Below are 23,094 nucleotides of genomic sequence, written 5' to 3' on the forward strand. Positions count from 1 at the left end.
TTATTGTGGACTCTGACTATCCCTTTTTTCTCCTCATACCACTCTCCTTCCATATATGTATGACCCCAAGAATAGTAATATGTGCAGGGCAGGACCATTGATTCCCCTTTAAAGCCACAGACTTGTGTGGAGGAGTAGGTCACACTCACTCCACACTGAACACCTGAAACACAGGCACAATGAAGAGACAATTTAGATAATAGATTGAAATGCAGAAAGCTTTGAGAAGAGTATTTTCTCGGCACTGATCAAGTATTGTAATCATACATTCTGATGTGTGGGGAGTTTGGGACTATATATGTTAAAATAACACTTTTAGTATACCTTATGACATGATTTCAAATAATAGTATAGATTTATTACATTCACACATTTGTACTTTTATAGTGTATAGGCTATATAATTCTAGCATGTCTTTTTTAACATTATGTCCACTGTACCTGGCTGCTTTAGGAGAAATATTGCAGTCAACATGAGCATGCTTTTATAACACATTTCTTACTTTCCCTGCAATAATAAAACACCACATACTACATTATTCAATGTCAAGGCAGAGTTTCGGTTGCGTTCTCACTCGCATCAGAAAAGGTGGAAGCAAACTACTGCACATTGGACTTCAGTAAGAATAGAGAAAAGTGTAGCATGCATGCTCACAGGAGAGTAAAGGACACATTTACTATGATGCCATGAATACAAGAAAACAAGATGCTATGTATAAAAGAGAAAACAAACACTTTGTTTTTTTTAAGAGGAGAATTAATGTTAACAAATTGATATTTTCCTTTTAAAATGTGAGCAACAGGACACATGGCACCTGTACCCTGCTCTGCAACAGTCTTACAATGTATAACATTGACATGCTATTTTTTGTCCTTCCAAAGTTGAATATACAGAGAGGGTACAGAATTTAGAGTAGAAAGGTCTCTACAAAAATGACATGGGTTTCTATCTGTGCAGAAACAAACACGCTAACATAGGAATTAATGGTTTAATTAGTGAAACATCAGAATAAAACAAAGAACTGTCTCTTAAATAAAGGCATCACTGTCATAATTATGACTATACATGAACAGATATGCACCTACTTTCTCACGGAGAGGCGTCTGTAATTTGTTCTACCGGCAACTTCGACGAAAAGACTGAAAGAAACTGTTGAAACAAAGGAAATAAAATGAAACAAGAAATGCTCAAGCCACAGGAAGTGTTGTAGGACAGTTCAGTTCACTGTGTTTGTTTCCCTACAAGAGCACCCTCCTTCACCTGCAGGTCTGAGAGGACAGGTAAGCATTCATGAAAGCACCATCCTAAAATGTAATCTACTCACAGTATAAACGGAGTAAAATAATCTAATGTGTAAATTTGATATATTCAGCAGTACCTGTGACTGAGAGAGTGACACCAGATCTGCCTGTTGTCCAGCTCGTTTGTAGGCTTGAGTAAAACCGAAACTGATAAACACCAGAGTGGCTTTCTGCAAGTATGTCACCTTTCAGATAACACTTTGAACATTTCGAGTACCATATCCTCAGTAAGTATAGACTTGTTCACACCAGCAGACTGCTAATGAGTGTGTGGGTGTGTTTGATGCGCAGAGGGTCCTGAGAAACTTCCTGTTTCTCACTTCATGGTTAAGGTGCTGTGCAGCCAGAGAGGCCATGCTGTGCAGCACAGAAAAGGAGAGAACACAAGATAAGTAGACTAACAACTTACATGCAGATGTCATTTAATTGATGAACTGACTGACTGGTTGATTGATTGAGTGGCTAATTGGTTGCTTTTATGAAAGTGCCAATTACAGTATGTGAGCACATGACAGATCAAAAGAACACATTGGATTTAAATCAGTTGTGAAATGAATAGAGTTACATTGAGAATGAAAGAAAGAAAGGCCTTTCAATAAATGACTGCCTCATCTCAAATTCAGATGCCTTTATAAATAATATCTTTATAAAGGCAACATGTAAAATCTTGTTTGTGTGTTCATTTGTATCATGCAGTGGTGTTACCTATCATGTCTCTGTAATTCACATCATTAGTCCTCTGGGGCCCTCTTCAGGAACAGCAGCACATTGTGATTGGTTACACAGGTGATTGCTCCACAGAATGATCCATCAATCTTTTAAAAGGGAATTAATTAACAGCAAAGCCAGTACTGTAGGTTTCAGGAGTGTGTTTGTAGGGTGAGTGCACACAATATCACACACTATAAATGTGTTTCTCACACTTTTCTCAAGACATAAATGGACAACTTGGTATGAAATCTTCAGTCTCTTGGCCATCTGGCACATGGGATAACCTCCACATCACAACATATGGACTGGCAGGTAGCTTACACAAACATGTAGAAATGAGACTTCACACAGAAAAGATGAAAACTGCCACTGTCCAGGAAACTGACACAGAAAATGGAATTTTGATGTTCACATATTCACAGATCTGAGCCGAAGTTGTTTAAAAATGTCTTTTGTGACAGGAAGGAAGTACTTAAAATACTGTAATCCCACATTCTCATTTGAGTCCCAGAGCAACAGTTTATTTTATTATTTTAGGTTTGTGACAGGTATTATTTTAGGAAATTAAGGATGGATTTTTTTCATACTGGCCACTGTTCATGGTCATACCACAGCCTACTGGATAAGTCATGACACGTAGGGTGTTCACCGATACGTTCCATGAATTCAACCTGACATTTCCCTTGGCCTGTGACAACCAAATGTGTGGGAGAATAAATTATTGCAGGAAGACATTTTTGATACCGGAAGCACCAACAACATTTGCCATCTACAGACGGTACAAGTCCACTAAGACAGGAAGAAATTTAGAATTTAGAACCTAGAATTTTAATGATGGGTTCCAGGATAAGTAATTGGTTGCTATTAACATATCAATGAGAAAATTAGGGAATCTATTTCCAAATCGATGTCGGTAAACACGCATTAAGGGGTGTTTTTCACCGGCATCAAGTTGAATGTGTGTATACTTATGAAAATATCTTTTTGTGTTGCCAACAGAATACTATAGGACATTTTGTTTTGCAGTGTGAACCGATGAAATCCAGATGAGTCTGATGTAGTTCAGTGGTAATGGCTGACTGTTGCTTAAATCACACAATCACACGCTGTGAGAATGGCCCGAGCCAGCCATCTCACGATGTGGGATGTAGGCTTCTGGAACGTGGTTGCAGGCAGGCAGGAACACACACAGCGCAGGAGACAGTGGGCCTCATTTATAAAATGTTGCGTAGAAACCATCCTACATTTGATCTCAGACGTTTTCTGAAGTGGTCGTAAGTGTGATTCAGAGAAAACGAACGTAAGCACAAAAAAACACGTGTACGCCATTCCTGCGGTTATAAATCACAAATGATCGTGGAATGGTGCGCAACTGAATCTCCGCCCTCAAAACGCCCCTACTTAATCTAATCTAGCAGCACCTGCTGCACCAGCATCGGGGCCTCGTCGGCCATCACCAGCTTCCTCTTCTCATTCACAAAGGGACTTGAATGAGTCTGTTAGTGAGGTTGTTGCCGAACTCTGTCCGCTATTGAGGGTTCTTTGAACAAACGTGCCTAAATAAAACATTCTGAAGAAAATGTGAACATGTGTGCATTTATTCTTATACTGTTGGTATAGTTGGGGAATCAGCTCCCATCTTCTCAGCGCAGTGATGTGCGTGTTCCAGCCAGCTGGGATGGGAGGGTGCTCATCTTGGTCCATGCGCATTTTGTCTTCTCCTAGCTCTATGCCATGGCTTAGACAGATGTTGTGTAGCACACAACAGGCTAGGATGATCTGGCAAACCTTTTCGGGGTCATATAGCAGTCTCCCTCCCGATGCATCCAAACATCGCCACCTTCCCTTCAGCATGCCTATGCTGCGCTCCACTACCGACCACGCACAGGCATGTGCCACAGCTTCCTAGGCTGTCTGAGTGTGCGCAATCGGGGTGAGAAGCCATTGGGAACCCTGTTTTACGCAGAAAACGGTACCTGCTTATCAGCCATACATCATCCTGCGCAATCACGAAAAACCCTTTCTCTCCTTATTGCACGGTTGGCAATATCCTCTAACAACGCCAGTGCAGCCATATCTCCTACTGAAAGCTAAGTCACTATCAGGCTTTTTATAGGCTATAACTTGAGCAAAATGTTTTACACGTGTGGAATTAAAATGAATACCTTAGACGTGAATTTCATTCATGTATGAATTATTCAAATTGTTTAATTGATTTTATTGAGCGAAACATTCATTTGGCCTTTTACCATTAGCCCTAATGGTGACGGTGGTGGTGACTGCGTGTCGGCGCTCGGAGAGTTCCGAATTACTGCATTACTCCAGTATTGCCACAAGGAAATGTACTTACGTGAACTAGAACCAGACGTAGAGATACGTCCTTTTCTACGTCTAAGACGGTTTTTATAAATCTGTACTTAGACGTGGATTTGATCGCACGAACACTCTAAGATCAAATCTGTGCGTAAGTACGTTTTATAAATGAGGCCCAGTGGCTTACGTATACAAATACAGCTATATTTATTTACAAAAATAGGGACTCGAACCCCAAAAACATAACAACAAAAACCATGGTAATCACAACCCCACAAACAGAGAAACATAAACTGAACAAAACTAAAGCGTTTAAAACAGGCCAGGTACAACTCTGTACTCTTGACAGGTTTCGTCTATGTACCTGCCTCAGCTTCTTGCAGCCTGTCCAGTCTGTGTCTCGAACAACAATGAGGTGCACCTTTTAATAAGGCAGCCCATAGGGCTAATTTGACCCAATCAGTCCCAATTGGCCAGCATCCAAGGGTGCAGGGGAACCCGGACCCAACCATTACGCTGGGGGAGTCCGGCCTTCCTCCTCTCTTAGGGACTTCACCTTTTCACACACACACACACACACACACACACACACACACACACACACACACACACACACACACACACAAACACACACACACACACACACACACACAATCTCTCAGATAACCACAGACCATCATTTCAACACCGTCACACACACAGCAAACCACGTTGTTAGACACGTTTTTGACACAAAATAATAAGTAAAAACATTCTAAGAAAGACAAAACAATTCCCTGTCAATAGGTTTATTTAAGTGTCTAAACCGGCATATTCTAAGGTCAAAGCCTGACCTTTTCTGTGTCCAGGGAGTCAGGAAATGGCTACAGCAAGACATTCCTCTCTCCTCTCCCTCCTGGTCTTTCTCCACCTGCTTGCTGCACCCCTACCAAACCTCTTGTCATTTAGATTTGTCAATGTCCCTTCAGCACGTTTCCCTCTGACAGTATTTCCTTAGTCTTGACAAGTGCAGAGTTAATTGTCACAAATAATGAAAGCATTTCATATACATGACTTTATAAGACCATTACTGTCACTCAGCAGATTTTTAGCGCTACCTCACTCATTTCAAGAAAAGCAACTAGGGAAAGGAAAATTAAATAAACACACACTCTCTCTCTCTCTAATGCTCAAACAAACACACACAGACACACACACAGACACACACACACACAGAGACACACAGACACACACACAGACACACACACAGACACACACACACACAGAGACACACAGACACACACACAGACACACACACAGACACACACACTGTTAGGGATTTATTTCACCCTTTTAAGGACTGTAATTATCCTCAGAATTAAGACACACAACCAAGAATATAATAAATAATTGACTTTTACTCTGTCAGAGAGGAGTGAATGGTGTTAGACCGCTTCTTCAACCTACACTCCTCCAAAGAGGAATGGAGTGCTTTCAGAATGCTGTTCAACCCATCACTGCCTTCCCTGGTACCATGTAACAGACTTTATGCAGAGACAATATCACAGAACATGCAGGAAAACACTCCCCCCTTGTACCATCCCGTACTCTGGTTCCAAGAGATAAGAATGTTTTCCTAAGACCCTCAAAAACCCTGACTCTACAAAAATAAATCAGTCTTAACCTAAACATTTCATGACACCTCTAAATTCCAAGCTTCTCTTCCCACAGTTTCAAACTTCCTTTCACAGAACAATGGAAAGAGCTTAGTCCTCCATTTAACTAACTAACTAATATCAAACTAAAACACATCATGATAATAATTAAAAAGAAACATTTCTTTCACATTTCCCTCCTGTTTATCATGAAAACAATACTAGTCTAAACATCATTAAACTAAAGCATCATCATCTTGATGGTTCCAGACAACAGTTCACAGTGAGACAGAAGTACATACAAGACTAGACATGAGAACTTAGAAACATGTAGAAATACACATCATAAAAATACAAAAAGTATACAAATTGCTACAATAGAGAACAGACAACACCACTTACCACCATGTACCAGACGTAAACCAAGCAACCAGATTTCACCACGGAACATTAACCACTTTGTCTTGTAATAAAGCATCACATAACAACCTTCATTTGCTGTAAGGCTTCAGTCACAGAGACACTATGAATATAATCCAATATCCAAATACAACAGATATCAGTCACAAAACTCCCCCACCAGCAGCAGTGAACAAAATCCTAACCTATCTAAGCGTTTCCATTCTTAACATGACTTTTCCTTCTCCTAGGGCCTAAATCAGAAACAAAATAACCTTGGAGCTGGTGGTCCAAATCTTTTAATCACCAGTCACGTCAATCCCCCCCACACGCTGTCATGCTTCTCAACAGCAAATCTCTTCTTACGAGGTACTCTGCCTGCGAGATAGCACTGACAACACAAAAATGGTCCATGACCTGGGCGGGGGCGCTTACGCCACCCCAGTGTGGAAGAAGATGGACTGTACCATATACTACCACACAACCACAATACCTCTCTCACCTTAGGGGTACCCTTGTCAGAGTGGCAATGCCCTGCATTCCAACCTCAACATAAGGACCTGTTCCCAATGGACAGGGTACGACGTTGGCTGAGGAAGCAGTGTTTGATGACAGTATAGCAGTATCGATGACAATTTCATTACACTGTTTCCGTCTCAGAGAGCCTACTCTCTTTGTTCCTCTAATAGAAAAACACATTAGGAATATGGAATGGACTGCCACTTAAGGTGACAGCTAGGTTGTGGCATGTTTTTTAGTTCTGCTAGTGGGTGGGTATTGTTACACAGATCCTGCACCTGGGTATCGTCTGTATCATAAAATGACTTACTGTAGCCCCAGTTGTCTGGGGCACACTTCTCTCCAACACAGATCATTGCTTGGAATGAGAGTAGCCTTGATTTAAGTCTAGGGTGAAAGTAGGATGTTGGCATTAAGGTACATACATAGCAATTAGTCTTATCAAGTCTGTTCGCTTGCAAAGATGCATATCTATAACTTGAATTAATAAAATACAGATGAGTAACGTTCCCCATGGTCTAATTTTCCCCATATGAAATCCACCTCTTATGGATTCTCTCAATTACACTTGTAGAGGACCATAGACCCAACATTACCCCTGAATTAATCATTAATAGTTACAGTTTAAACATTGTTTTACCCAAGTTATATAATGTATACAGAAAAACAATAAACACAAATAAACAAGAAAAACAATAAACACAGATACACCTCTACTATGTTGACCAGAATCTCTAACCCTCAGGGCGCTCCCTGGAGGTTAGGTGACGTTAAGACGGAAAAGAGCTATATTTCTCAACCCCCTCAAGTAGGCACGAAACCCTACTCAACGCTAGTGGTGCATCCTAAAAAAAATGAACGAAGTTTACAGTGTGACAGATGAATCCAGGTGGAGCGTTCTGCAATTTTAACGGCAGTGGGGGTAGACAGTAGCACTTGATATGTTTCCTCCCCCCTGTCGTCAGACCAGCTCTTTCATTTGATGATTTTGATGAACACCCAGTCACCTTCACCTTCACCTGGCCTTGTATCTGTGGAGACACAAAAAAAACTCGAACAGTATTTGGTTCTTTACATTTCCTAGTTTGTAGTATAATTTGTGACACACCAAAAGTTGGTCTTATTGTTTTGCACAGTGCTTTTGCTACTGTGAAATTTAATTGAGTTATGCCGAATACATATCTCACATTTCATACAAAAAATTTTTTTAATAGGTTTTTAATCCATATGTTGTATAGTGCTCATGTACTATGCTAACCATTCCCCCAGTTGATACATAAGTATCACCATGACTCTTAATCACTGCCCATTTATATAAAATCACACTAATATGTGCAAGTTGACAATTCTTCTCATCTCCTCTCCTTTTAAAATACAGCGTGTGTGTGTGTGAGAATGTGAGCCCTCTGTTCCCCCTGACAGCCCCCACCCGTGTGCTTCTCTGTCCGTCTGAACAGCCAACCACACAGGTTCTACAATAATTCCGGGCTATGTTAGTCACTCAGTACTTTGGCACATACAATAGCTCACAACACATCACAATCTCGTATTTCCATTTTTCTCTTGTTATGCCCTCTGACGGCGCACTACTAAGGTAACGAGAGAAAGTTTAATATGATCTTTTTCGTTTTATGTGCGTCGCGCTCTCAGCAATTTTAAATGCTCTCTCTTCACAGATGTTACACAAAATACCTTCAAGTAAACTATGCCAACAACTGGTCACTTGCTTATTTTAGTTTTAAATATCAATTTAAAACTTTAGGTTCCGATCAATAATCTTGCTCCAATGACTGAATGCCCACATCAACGCAACCGTGTTCGTCATTTCATCTATCAAGTTCACACCCTGAATAAAAATATACGGACATTTGCGATTTACCCCACAGGACTTGACCTATCATCAAACCGTCAAATCTTCGTTTAGTCTCGCCTCGGAGCACCAAACAATCTCTTAATGAAACAAATGAACTCGTTTTTGCAAATACAATTCTTGCAACACTGGAATTATTTTCATTCATTACTATAATATCTATATATTTATAGCACTCTGAGATTCTTCTGAATCCCACTCCTTTATTCTTCATTATAGATGCTACACTGCATTTCGTTGTCTCAGTACTTGTACTCTGTGCAATGACTATACAGTTGAATCTAATCTAATCTTAACTCCGGGCCTCTACCCCTGCGGCTATTCATGCAATTCGATTATTTGGATAGAGATTTTTTAGTTGATCAGACCAAAATTCCTCATCCTCAAATCGATCTGCACTTGTATTATTTTATTTAAGCAGTATCGCCATCATTATCATATAATGATACAATGATAATTAGATGATACACAATGATGATCACAATTCCAATGTGTCCCTTCCCCACCTGTGCTGTTAAATCAGCCACAGTCACTGGTGGCTATTTCAATGAGACACATGGATTGTGCGCGTGCGCAGTGTCTGTCTATGCCAGTATCCCAATTTCTCATTCACAAATGCTCAACTCTATTTATGTCTTTACATAATTTCTAGTAACTCCCCCTTCACGCACTTAAGACTAAAAAGTGCGTGCAAATGAACAAAGCAGATCAAATGTATAGAGTTTTCACGTGGCCACAGTAAAATCTCTATAGTTTATCAAGCCTGCAGTTTTCCCCTCTTTCTCCACAAGAATAACACTTATCCTCACTTTCTTTTAATCTTCTTCTCAACTTTCCATTGACTTTCTTATCCTCTCTCTCTCTCTCTCTCTTTTAACCATCTTGCCTTCTTACTTTCCTCAAACCATCTCATATTCATTAATTATGGTGAGTTTTTTTTTGAATTAAGCAAAATACTTCTCTTGAGTCTATGAAAAATATCCGGATATTTTCCAAAGTTTTAATTTTGCCTAATTTCTTACTCCATTCACGCCCTCATTCACACACAGATGTACATCTTTTACGTAGGCCTACAACATAACCATAGTCCCGGACTAGGTTTCTTAGTCCCCGACTAAGTTTTTAGCGCTAACAAGAGATCCCGGATCTCTTTAAAAAGATCCCCGATCTTTTTCTAATAAGTAACCCCAGGCTACTTACGTAATATTCTTGTTGTGCGTCTCATCTGGATTCGGAACTCGTCAAAGGCAGTGAGGCGGGGGCAGAAATCCGTCAACCGGCCCAACGAACAATTCAACACGCAGGGTCATTCTCTGTCCTTCTTTCTCGGCTTTCGTATTTCTGCTCCCGTCCATCTGGTCCTTCTTGAGATCCGGCTCAAAGGACCAAACTGTTAGGGATTTATTTCACCCTTTTAAGGACTGTAATTATCCTCAGAATTAAGACACACAACCAAGAATATAATAAATAATTGACTTTTACTCTGTCAGAGAGGAGTGAATGGTGTTAGACCACTTCTTCAACCTACACTCCTCCAAAGAGGAATGGAGTGCTTTCAGAACGCTGTTCAACCCATCACTGCCTTCCCTGGTACCATGTAACAGACTTTATGCAGAGACAATATCACAGAACATGCAGGAAAACACTCCCCCCTTGTACCATCCCGTACTCTGGTTCCAAGAGATAAGAATGTTTTCCTAAGACCCTCAAAAACCCTGACTCTACAAAAATAAATCAGTCTTAACCTAAACATTTCATGACACCTCTAAATTCCAAGCTTCTCTTCCCACAGTTTCAAACTTCCTTTCACAGAACAATGGAAAGAGCTTAGTCCTCCATTTAACTAACTAACTAATATCAAACTAAAACACATCATGATAATAATTAAAAAGAAACATTTCTTTCACACACACACACACACACATACACACACACACACACACACACACACACACACACACACACACACAAACACGCACACAAAATCATACACACACCTACACGCACATAAAGGTTTGACGTGCCAGTTCTAGCCAGTAAAGTTTTGGTCACAGACCAAGAGTTTCAGCAGTAGTACTGCAAAGGCCATGTAGTTGGTGGACTATGGATAGCGCAGTGACAGGCAGATCAGACTTCAGATCGGTTTTGCCAGTACAAGTTTCAAATCTTTGAACTTTCCATCAGACCCAAGGCAGGTCTGAGGTCAGCTACCTGGGCTATGACGTGCTAACATGTCTTCAGTCACTTTGCTGGCACATTTAAAAAAAAAATTCTTCGATTAGAATTATCAAAACGACAGCGTAAACTAAGATCAGAAGTGAAATGATTATTACTATTACAGTTTTTTCCAATCATTTTAGTTCTTGTACCTATACCATGGATACTTTTCCCAAACACTTAACACAGTGTCCTTTACAGACACACACCTCTGCATATCAGTTAACTTTTGGTGCAAAATGCAATACAACAACCACACCACAATCAATTCTGCCATAACTTTAACACATGTTCCCTCTCAGAGTAGAATGACCTAAAAAGCACTAACAACTTGAAGCATTGCTAATTGCATCTATGATGTTGCTGTGTCCTCCAGTTTGGCATAGATTACTGTAGTGTCGCATTAAAAAAAGGAGAAAAAACACACACAGACAAACACTTCTTTGGACTCACTACAGTAATAAAGTTTGTAATATGACAGTAAACAAATAATTCTAAAATGCTGCAACATGTTTCATTACAGCCATATGCTAGAATTGCATGTGTTACTGCACTATATAGGCTTACTACATTACAACAAAAAGGCATGAATATGCTACGTATTTACTGCAGTATTTCCAATGCAGTAAATGACATACATCAACACAAGATACAGTCTACCAAAGTACTGTAATACCACTAGAAGTCTGCTGTAGCCCTACAGTAATGCTGATCCATTCTGTCCTCTGCATTTGGTGTAAATCTTTTACATGTTTGAACTTCGCATTTACGGTAACATTCTCCTCTGCATTGCATCTTGGAAATACGTCAATCCAAGCCAAGTATCTGAAGACAGTGTTGATATGTCGGTTTGCCTCTCACAATAGATGTCAAAATTGAGTGTAGCAAATGTACTGTAATTACTGTAAATTGAAGAATTGCATTCTTCAATAACTGTCTTTCACTGATAGCCTATGACTTACATAAAGAGCAGTACTGTAATAGTGGAAACAACTTTTCAGGAATAGTTACATCTATGTTTGCCTTCTATACACTCTATTACTATTAGAGATAGTGTGAAGTCTGCAAGCCAAAACAAACTAAATAATCTAAATAAACGTTCTGCTAAATTAAGAATACTTTTTCTTATTTAAGCATATAATTTAATTTGTCTGTCTAAACAAAGCATCTTTCAATCTACAGTGATCTAAATTACTGTAAGTAAGGTTTTGAACTGAAAGGTAACTGTTCTGAACAGAGTATCTAAACATTGGCAAAAAATGCTGTAGTTCCAAAGTGTTTTGCTGGTAGTGAACATTGAATGGGACAGGTATCCATGAATTTTGGAAGAAGGTGTCATTGCCTGCATTTGTATCTAAGCATAGGGGCAAGTATCCACAGTTTGGTTCACATGGTCTACTGGTGTGCTCGATGTGTTAAGTGTTTTGGGAATGTGAACATGGTATAGGTACAAGAACTAAAATGATTGGAAAAAACTGTATTACAAAATAAAACACAAATCTCTTTGGCAAACAGCAGTGTCCCCCATTCTTTCGCCTAAGCGCAGTGAAAAACAAACAAAAACAATTGCACACCCTTAAAAGCCCTTTAATACAATACAGCAATCTTTCTGTAAAAGAAGACAAAACTAAATAGAGAAGAATAAAATAATGATATTATTTGGGGAAAATAAGAACTCGTGTGGTGGCCTTGGTGAGACAGCAGGCAAAGTCCGCAGCGGAGAGTAGAACAGAACAGAGCATCACATCAGAGTCGTGTTACAGCGGTGAAGACGAGGAATGACGCGTTTCTTTCACTCTTTCCTCACGCTTCCTCCCTCGTTCGATAGATCCCTCTCTCCATGCTCTTCTCATCTCTCCGTTCATCTTCATGTATCTGGGACAGGAATGGACACATGATTACACAAAGGAACTCGGTCCACAACAGTGGTGGTGGAACATTCCACTGCTCTGCTATTGGCTGCTGCAAACCGCACATCAGGCTCTTCACGTCATCCAAGAAGCACAAAGAGGTGTACTTCCTGAGACATCAGACATTAATCATATCACCCTCCATGCGCATGCCATTCATGGGCAAAAATGCTGTTAAATAGAGCTGACAATGTGGAATGTGTACACAGTGCATTGTGGGAAATGTAGTTCTGGAAACATAGGCAACAAGAGGAACACTACACATCAGCTGCGTAGCCAACGTCCATCTGTGTGGTCTTTTGAGCCTGGGAATGCAAGAGGGTCAAAGGTCAGAACAAAAGGTCAGGTCTCCTGCAGCCAAGTTAGCTCGTGTGCAAATTCACCTCCATTTCACTGAACACAAACCTGTTAGTGTCGAGCCTTACAGCTATGACTGACTACCCTAAAAAGCTATTAAATAGAGCTGACTTGTGGTGAGCTGCTTCTTCCACAAGGGGAAGCAGTGCTTGCCATGTCCCATGCGGCAGGTGTTTCTGGTCAGTGACTCTTAGGGTGACAAACAGGCATCATCTGGTTCATGTTTTCTCTCAACAGTACTAATGTTCACTCATTACAGGTTGGTATGTAAACACATCTGCATGAAAAGTTTTTCTTTCTTTTTTTTTCATGTTGATGTTTAGTTTAACACAACTGATTATAATGTATGGGATGAGTGAATAAGGGGAATTGAAAAATAACCACAACCTCCTTATAAAATAGGGGGATGTTGAGTTGACTGAAACCCAAAGAGGACTGTATTGCTGGTGTACTTGAAATAGGTGACAATCGCCACAGGTCTGTCCGGTTAGAACAAGAACGGATGTCAAGTCCCAATGATGATGAAAACACTGATGTTTATTGAAAACACACACTCAAGCCTTGAATTGAATGATAATGGACTGTGAATATGATTATCCGTGTAAAGGACTCATATCCACACTTGAATCCGTGTTTGAACCGTGGTTTCTACAGAATGACATAAATAACAAATATACAATATTAACAATGATATATACACCAAGCATAACTATATTATACACACGGCAATGATCTGAACATGGATATGCTACTTTAACACCGTGCCGCGTAACGGTGAACATTCCATTATCTCCGTTACTAACATTCACGTGAATTAGCAGTAACGGAGTGAAATACCCAAGACAGTGAATGATTAATATCCTAAATGACTAACAGATATTATCTACACTAATATTAACAGACTAACTCGCTAAACCACACATATACTATATACAAACACTCACATTCACAAAGACGCACGGCAAGACGAAAGTGAATGTCCTTGATAATGGATTGTCCGTTTACTCCTTGATGAGAATGCTCCTCTCCAGCTTCTATTGACCCACACACTGGCCAGCGGTGGGTCAGGCTTATATAGGGGAGCTGAGGGGGAGCCTTGAAACCGTTGGGTTTGACCAAATGGTCAGTGAAATTCCACTGTGCACGAGCCCCACGGAACTCTGGGATCAAATGATAGGATGACCCTTCATGGACCCCAGGTCCTGTGAGTGGCCGGCACAGTGGGGGTGCACAGCTGGATGCAGCTGGTGAAGCAGCCTTTTTAACACTCCTGTTTTTATAAATATATTTCATGCCCAGTGTGCATGCTCATTGTACGTGCCTTTGGGAGTCATCTTCAGACCATATAATGATGGGGAAGCGATTATGTTAGTCATTGTGCATTTCATAACAAGAACAAGTTGGTGGATTTAACCTGTTCACTGATATTGCACTGATAGTGTTATCAGTGACAGGCATATCAGTTGTTTGTTTGGAGTATTATTTTTTTTGTGTTTTTTTTCTGTTTTAAATATTTGTTTTAGGTGTGTGTGTCAGATGCTACCTGTTTGTGTAGCCACTGAAGTGATTTATGTTGTGTTGCTTTGTGTTACTGTAATAGGCCTATGTTTGGATATTTCTATTCGATTTTGTCTATGTACCTCTAAGTATTTTCTTGTGTTGTGTGAGGGGTTAATCTCCACCTTCCCACCATATACACTCATTCTGCTGTGGAGCTTGAGGGGATCACTCATTAGGTAGTGCTTATTTTTCCAGACCGCACCCAGAGTAGACAGTATAGCGATCATAACTTAAAGATGATTTGAGCATGCAGTGTTTCATAACGAGCTAAAAGGGCACTCAGAGAGTGCAGATCTCTGCCAAGGCCAAATGCCCTATCTCACAATCTTCCTGGATCCGCTCCCAAATATAATTGGTTCTTCCTTGGCCCATGCTACACCCCTCCACCAAGTTTACATATTCCAGATGACAGAGAGACAAATAAACAATCCAAGAAACGGCAATAAAGACATAACCTCCTTGGCGGAGTTAAATATGATCCTACATTTAGTAAAGGCAGGCTGAAGTATGAGGAACACACATTGTGCTAAAATAATCTTTTATTTATCTAAAATGAGAGGGTTAGAATATAGCTGTACATTTTTTAGGTAAGGTTTCTACACATCAATCAAGCCTTGTTAAAGGCTTGAATGTATACATTCTTAAATATCTTTCTTCTATGAGGAAAATGTTACTTTCATTTTCACTTGAGCAATTGCATGTATGGAACAATGACGTTCTCCAGCTGATCATTCAGTATGACTAGGCAATGAAATGCAAGGTTATTGAACAAAATACCAATAATGAAAATGTTTGAGTGTGTAAAATCCTTGTTCATGATTTCAAAAATAGTAAGAGTTTGTTTAACTCGTGTAAATCCAGAGAGGAATTTAAGGAATATCTAACATCTGAGGAATATCTAATATCTGTATATATAATAAATAAATAAAACATTACATTCAAAGTCATGATTTACTACTATAGAACATTTAAAGCGATTCTGAATGAATATTGTAACAAAGACAAAATGCAATGCTATATGGCATTTTGGCAGTAACAACATAGAAACATAAAAAGTTAAATCTAAAGAATTTCACACCAAAGGTAATACTTCAAAAGGATTTCTTGTAAAGACTGAGTATGTCTTGTTCTGATGGACGGCTTTGATAACCTGAGGGCAATTCTGGTCTGCTGTTTCACGGGCCTGTCATGGTTTGATGACTGCACTGTAGATCACGTCAATCTCAGCCCTGTGAACACACAACAGCATGCAGTACTTACTGTTACAACTCTAGTCTGAAGAATAAGAGTTGGATTGTGACTGAAAGCGGAAACATTTTCAGTGTGATATGTGAGAGGTGACTGCATTGCTGCAATTTGGCTACTGAGCATTAAGACAGCTAGCATGTCAACATGACCAGCAAAATTGCATTTGTCTGTGAGCAACTGGTGCACAGCATCGACAGGATAAATGCTGGATTCTGATCAATGTTAGGGATGCCTGGGAATGAATACTTCTGAGAAACACTACACTATTAACGTCTCCTAGCCTGAGCACATAAGGTGTCATGCAGTGGCTGTTGATGGATTAGAAGCTGCATGATTTGTTGTAATGAGCATAAATGCCCACCTGGTGGCAGCCCTTCCTCTGAGAAACTGGACTGATGAGTAGGCAACATCGTCGTCCTGCGTGGAGGTTTGAGGCTTCTGGACGGTGGCGTATAGAGGTACTTCCTGTGTTTTGGAGCGATTGATCCGAACGCTTGCATACTGAACATCGTTTTGATCAGGTGTGGGCACTCTCTGTGCAGGGTCAGAGGTCGTGGCCCTTGCTGTGACAGTGCTGTACATGAGACCTGAGTCATTCTGATTGGTAAAAAGAACAGATTACATCATCAACTCTGATTTCAGGTGCAAGAGTTCCTAAGGTTATTTAGTTTTGGCTGGTGCCAGATATTTCATATGGGGAGATACGTACATGTGTAATCATTGAACAACAGACTACAGCTAAAGACTTTGAGCACCAAGTTCCTCACCTGTATGTCAGTAATTGTGTCCCTTGTATCTCCAGTAATTTCAGCATTCTGCTTCCTGTTTTTCAGATGGGACATATGCATGTTTAGTTGATGTTCAGTAGTAAAGTCCACTGGAATTAGAGGTCATATTGAAGCTGATGCTGTCACCTGTGCCCCTAATAAGAGATTCAGCTCCAGTCCTCATATACCAGGTGTAGTTGTGCACTGGTGGGTTGGCATCACTGCTGCAGGTCAGAGTCACAGAACTGCCCTCCACTATTTCCCCAGGACTGATAGACACTGATACATCCTTTGGCTTGTCTGTTAAAATGTGTTCAAGTTTTATCATAACAAAGCAAATTAAGACATGACATTGAGGTGTCTGATTTCGGTAGCAGTTAGAACTTATAGACCTACAAATAGGCAACAATACACAGTATACAATATAATATATGCAATAAGATCTGAACCACATTTGTAAACATCTGTACACATTTACAGTCAGATGTGGTAACTTACATCGGACTTTGAGAAACACATCAGTGGAGAAGAGACTCTTGTGTCTTCTGACAGCACAGGAGTAACTGCCCACATCCTCACTGCTGACTGGGATCACATGTTCACTAGAGTTTTGTAAAGAAACAGCTGAATTTTCACAGGCAGAAATACATATTAGTATTCTCATAAAACGACATGATACTGACCATCTGTAGAAACTGCAACTCCAGTAGAGGTCTGAGAGCCAACTTCATTCTCTGCCTCACAGTAGTAAAGTCCACTGGAATTAGAGGTCATATTGAAGCTGATGCTGTCACCTGTGCCCCTAATAATAGATTCAGCTCCAGTCTTCATATACCAGGTGTAGTTGTGCACTGGTGGGTTGGCATCACTGCCGCAGGTCAGAGTCACAGAACTGCCCTCCACTCTTTCCCCAGGACTGATAGACACTGACACATTCTTTGGCTTGTCTGTTAAAATGTATGCAAGTTTTATCTTAATAAATAACAAAAGCAAGCATGTGACGAATGAAGACATTTCATTGATGTGTCTGATTTTGGTAGCAGTATATATATAGAATATATTGTGTCTTGTTGTCTATTTGTAGGTCTATACGTTTTAACGTATAGACCTACAAATAGACAACAAGACACAATATATTCTATATGCAATATGTTTTTAACCATATTTGTACACACCTTTACACATTTACAGTCAGTTGTAGTAACTTACATCGGACTTTGAGAAACACTTCAGTGGAGAAGAGACTCTCATGTCTTCTAACAGCACAGGAGTAACTGCCCACATCCTCACTGCTGACTGGGTTCAGATGCAGCCTGTTGTCTCTGGTTGTGTGGTTCAAGGTCACAGGCTGTCCGTTCTTGTACCAGATGAAGGTGGGGTTGTTACTCAGAATACAGGTTGTATTACAGGTGAGTGTCACGTTCTCTCCCTCTTTCATTGCTTCAGGAGTTATCAACACCTGCAGAACTGGAGGATATATTATGTGTAGGGGGACACAGTGCTACGTGTACACACATTTCATTATCAAAATAGTTAAAGGGCCTACCTGTAACAGAGATGTTGACTCCAGGTAATCCAGAGTAACTCTCCCCCTGTTCTGTTGTAATCCTGATGGCATATTCTCCAGAGTGACTCTCTCTCATGTCTATCAGTCTCAGGGTACAACTATTCCCTTTATTCCCAACATACTCTGTGTGGTTTTGATAGTCTTTATCCAAATTTAGATCTACTGGGAGATGGCTTGATTTCTGCTTGTTAAACCAGAAGGTTGTTTTGCTACGGTGATCTCTTGGATATTTGTAAGTGCAGGAAATATCCACCGATGAACCATTCAATACACAGATGCTGTTAGATGAGTAGGTCACACCCCAACACTGTTTAGTTGGAGCACCTAAGACCAGGTGTAAAATATGAGTATTAAATACCATATCTATCAACGTACACATGCACATTATGATTGTGAGATAGTAATTTATGTGGTTATCTGTATATTAAAAAAAACAAGTTGTCTGAGTAAAAATATGTTTTCTGCTGAATCTGAAATAAAAGTGAACTTCAGATCCAAGTAACCTTTATAATTGTTATAGTTAACATGAAATAGTCATGTATTGTTTTTGAGTTCCATATCTACTCACACACTGCAGGGGAACGGTGAGCCTCATAACCTCTCACAGCACAGGAGTAACTGTTCTCTTCAAAGGGTCTGCTTGAGTCTAGTAGTATAGAGGCTGTGGTTTTGTCATGTAGAGAGGCTGTCCATTCTTGTACCAGACATACTGAGTGTTAGAGCTCAAGCTGCAGGAGGTGCTGCAGGTCAGTTCAGTCTGAGTCTGTTTCCCTACAACAGCACCCTCCTTCACCTGCAGGTCTGAGAAGAGAGGTTAGAAGTCATTGTGCCTTCAACCTTGAATATCATTTCCATTATGATTAGAAAAAAGTTGTATATGTTCATCATTACGTGTAACGGAGACTGTAACACCAGATCTGCCTGTTATCCAGGTCCAGGCTTCGTTTGTGCGAAACCGAAAGTAATGAACACCAGAGTGATCATCCGCAAGTTTGTCTATTTTTAGACTGCAGTCAGGATAATCAGAGTTACTGTGTTCTCTGACTCTCCCGCTATTCTCCTCATACCACTCTCCTCTTTTATATATATGACCCCAAGAATAGTAATATTTGCAGGGCAGGACCACTGATGCCCCTTTAAGGCCACAGATCCGTGTGGAGGAGTAGGTCACACTCACTCCACACTGAACACCTGAAACACATCCACAATGAAGAGTAAATAAAGAATAAATATGTTAAAATTATACTGTTAGTATACCTTATGACATGATTTCAAATAGTAGTACAGATTTATTACATACACACATTTATACTTTTATAGTGTATAGGCCATATCATACTAGCATATCTGGGAAGTATTTCATTACGTCCACTTTACCTGACTGCTTCAGGAGAAACATGGCAGTCAACATGAGCGTGCTTTTAAAACACATTTCTCACTTTCCCTGCAATAATAAAACGTCACACACTCACACTGTTCAATTTGTATAAGCAGAGTTTAGGAAATGTATGAGTTTTTGATTTATGAGAACACATTAAGAACCGAGAGGATCTCAAAGAGTTTAGGTTGCTGCCTGGATATCCTGACTCGACTATTACTCTATTACTAGTCTCAGTAGTGTTCATTGTAACTTTCACACTCACCTCAGAAAAGGTGGAAGCAACTACTACACACTGGACTTTAGTAAGAATAGAGAAAAGTCTAGCATGCATGCTTACAGGAGAGTAAAGGTCACTCTGATGTCATAGATACAACAGAACAAAATGTATAAAAGAGAAAAAAAACTCTTAACTCTTAAGAAGAAAATGTATGTTAATAAAGTTAATTGATATTTTCCTTTAGAATATGAGCGACATTAAACACCTGTATCATGCTCTGCAACAGTCGGACAGTGTTCATAACATGCTTTTATCTTTCCTTCCAAAGTTGAATATACAGAGAGGGCACAGAGTTTAGAGTAGAAAGTTCTCTACAATATGACATGGGTTTCTATCCATTCAGAAACAAACATGCTAACATATGAATCCATGGTAAACTTTGTGAAATATCAGAATACAAAAAAGAACTGTCTCTGAAATGAATTATCCCTGTCATAGTTATGACTATAAATGAATATAGAAGCACCTACCTTGTAAAGAAGTCTGCCAATCTCTCACTAACGACAACTTCAACATGTAAAAAGGATGTGTGACTGTTGAAACAAAATGCTGATGAAATGCTGTACTTTTCGCGCTTTGGGTTTTTACAGAGAAAAGAAATAGAGCGTTGCGTCACATACTCCAACTTCTTCTTCTGTGTATTTCTATCAGGGCAGAGGCTGGTGCAATCGCAGCTGGGAGGATGAACTATTCACCCACGTGAGGTGAGGTGAAGTGAGGCTGACTAGTGGTGCAGGGGACACAACCACAGCAGCATGAAAATAAACTGAAACGTAACAAGGACAAAAGCATGGGTTCACTTCATGAGAGGGAGAAAGAGAAAAAATACAGGCTATGTGTAAAAAAATAGTGCACTTAAGGATCAAAAGCTGCTAATCTACAGCTACAGCTCGGCTTTTAATACCATCGTCCCCAACCGGCTTGACCCAAACTCCTTGATCTGGGCCTCAGCTACAGCCTGTGTATGTGGATTAAGGATTTCCTAACAGATCGCCCCCAGACAGTGAGACTGGGTCCTCACCAATCCTCAAGCCTGTCCCTCAGCACCAGAGCTCCACAAGGCTGTGTATTGAGTCCCCTGCTCTACTCCGTCTACACATATGACTGCACCAACACCCATACTTCAAATACAGTAATCAAATTTGCAGATGACACGACTGTGGTAGGACAAATCACCAACGGAAATGAAAGTGCCTACAGAGACGAAGTTGACAGACTGACAGGATGGTGTAAGCAAAACAACCTGACCCCGAATGTCAAAAAGACAAAAGAAATCATAGTTGACTTCAGACGGCAAAAGGCAAACCCTCACCCCTCATCATCAATGGTGAGGAAGTGGAGAGGACCTCCTGCTTTAAGTTCCTGGGGGTTATGCTCTCAGAGGACCTGAAATGGGTGAGTAACACAACCGCCACAGTCAAGAAAGCACAGCAGCGGCTCTACTTCTTGAGAATACTGAAGAGTATTACTTCCGAGCTGCTTAAGTCTTTTTACCAACTGTTGCATTGAAAGTGTCCTCACATACTGTATCACTGCATGGTATGTCAACTGCACAGACAAGGACAGGAAATCCCTCAGTCAGGTCATAAGGTCTGCGGAGAGAATAATTGGACTTTCACTGCCTCCCCTGGACGACATCTTTAGGACACGCTGCCTCCGCCGAGCATGTGGCATTTTGAAGGATGAGACTCACCCCGCAAACCATCTCTTCACCCTGCTACCCTCTGGCAGGCGCTACCGGGCCACTACAGCCCGCACCTCCAGACTGCAGAACAGTTTCATCCCCAGGGCCATCACAGAACTAAACAATCACACAACCCTCATACCCTCCACCCAGCACAACTGCACTTTTTTTAGTGGTTGCACAAACTAATTTCGTTGTGTATCCAATGCACAATGACAAATAAAGTCTATTCTATTCTATTCTAATCAAAACAAATATAGTCTGACAATTTGGAATGAACTGACTGTGGATAAAGACAAGGCCAAACTCTCGTGGATCAATCTAATTCACATTAACTCATTCCTCCCAGTGACCTTGACCTACTGATATGAACTTTGGTCTCCTGGAGCAGTTTACTTACCTAACCTCTTTTCCCCTTTATTAGTGGATGTTAAACACTCACTCTAATATAAGTAACAAGTAAAGGCAGGTTTATACTTGAGACTTGACCATGTGCAATGTTTGTCCACAACGCTACATTTAAGTGAAATAAAATCAAGCCTGTAGTGACCTCTGAAAAAAGTGTTATTTCTGAACTAAAACTGTAAAATGGTACATGAATTGCATATCTTATACCTTTTCAGTTCATACTCTATGAATTTACTGTCATACTTAACTAATGTCTTAATTGCTGGTGTTTCACCCACTGTGTGCTTTCTAGCCCTGGTCGCATATTCAGATATTTGCACAAGTCTGGTTTCAACCACACTGTGATGTTCCTGTTTCTATTTTAAAAAGAGGTGTTTTCCGTGTTTCTCTTTTTCTTCTTATCTCTCAAACTAGTCTGTCATACTTTACACCTTTAGACAACTAAAACCTCTCAATAAATATATGTGGAACCCCTGCCCTGGCTTTTGTTCTTGTTTTAAAGATAAAATCATGTTCATGCATGTAACCACATTTCTATGAAGGATGATAGGAGGTGGTGGCAGTAGACTTCTTTATGCCAATATTAACATTGTCATGTTATGAACCACTGAATAATAGGTCTGTGTGTTGTTTAAATACACAATGATTGTTAGCCACCAACTTTCATACTTTTCCCTATACCAGCTCCATAGAAGATTCATTTTAACATGGATGTGGAATGTCATATCTTCCATCACCAGTAGATGGCAGCACCAATTAGGGGGGAAGTGTATTGCTCTCAGAAACAGCAGCCTTCTAATAATGTAGCATCCTGATGAATCAATGATGTTGGCATTGTAGAAGTAAATGACAAACGACATTTGTGCCTAACATTGGATTGAGTGTCAGTGGCAATCAACTAGCATGAGGATATTCTGGTGCAACAAGCCAAAACAGAACACGTGTTCCAGAATATACACACAGACGTGTTA

General features: G+C 40.2%; 2 long non-coding RNA genes across 2 annotated transcripts; both read right to left on the reverse strand.

The window, feature by feature from the left end:
• Positions 1–15,312: 15,312 nt before the first annotated feature.
• Positions 15,313–16,981, reverse strand: LOC116219019. Its single transcript, XR_006151604.1, has 4 exons — positions 16,954–16,981; positions 16,807–16,861; positions 16,401–16,636; positions 15,313–16,020 (listed from the first exon to the last, which is right to left on the reverse strand). It is a non-coding gene; the product is annotated as an uncharacterized LOC116219019 (long non-coding RNA).
• Positions 16,982–19,544: 2,563 nt separating this feature from the next.
• On the reverse strand, positions 19,545–20,835 carry LOC122128780. The gene is made up of 3 exons (XR_006151605.1): positions 20,502–20,835; positions 19,751–19,817; positions 19,545–19,564 (listed from the first exon to the last, which is right to left on the reverse strand). It is a non-coding gene; the product is annotated as an uncharacterized LOC122128780 (long non-coding RNA).
• Positions 20,836–23,094: the final 2,259 nt, after the last annotated feature.

This window comes from Clupea harengus, chromosome 24, assembly GCF_900700415.2.
Source record: "Clupea harengus chromosome 24, Ch_v2.0.2, whole genome shotgun sequence".
Taxonomy (NCBI): Eukaryota; Metazoa; Chordata; class Actinopteri; order Clupeiformes; family Clupeidae; genus Clupea; species Clupea harengus.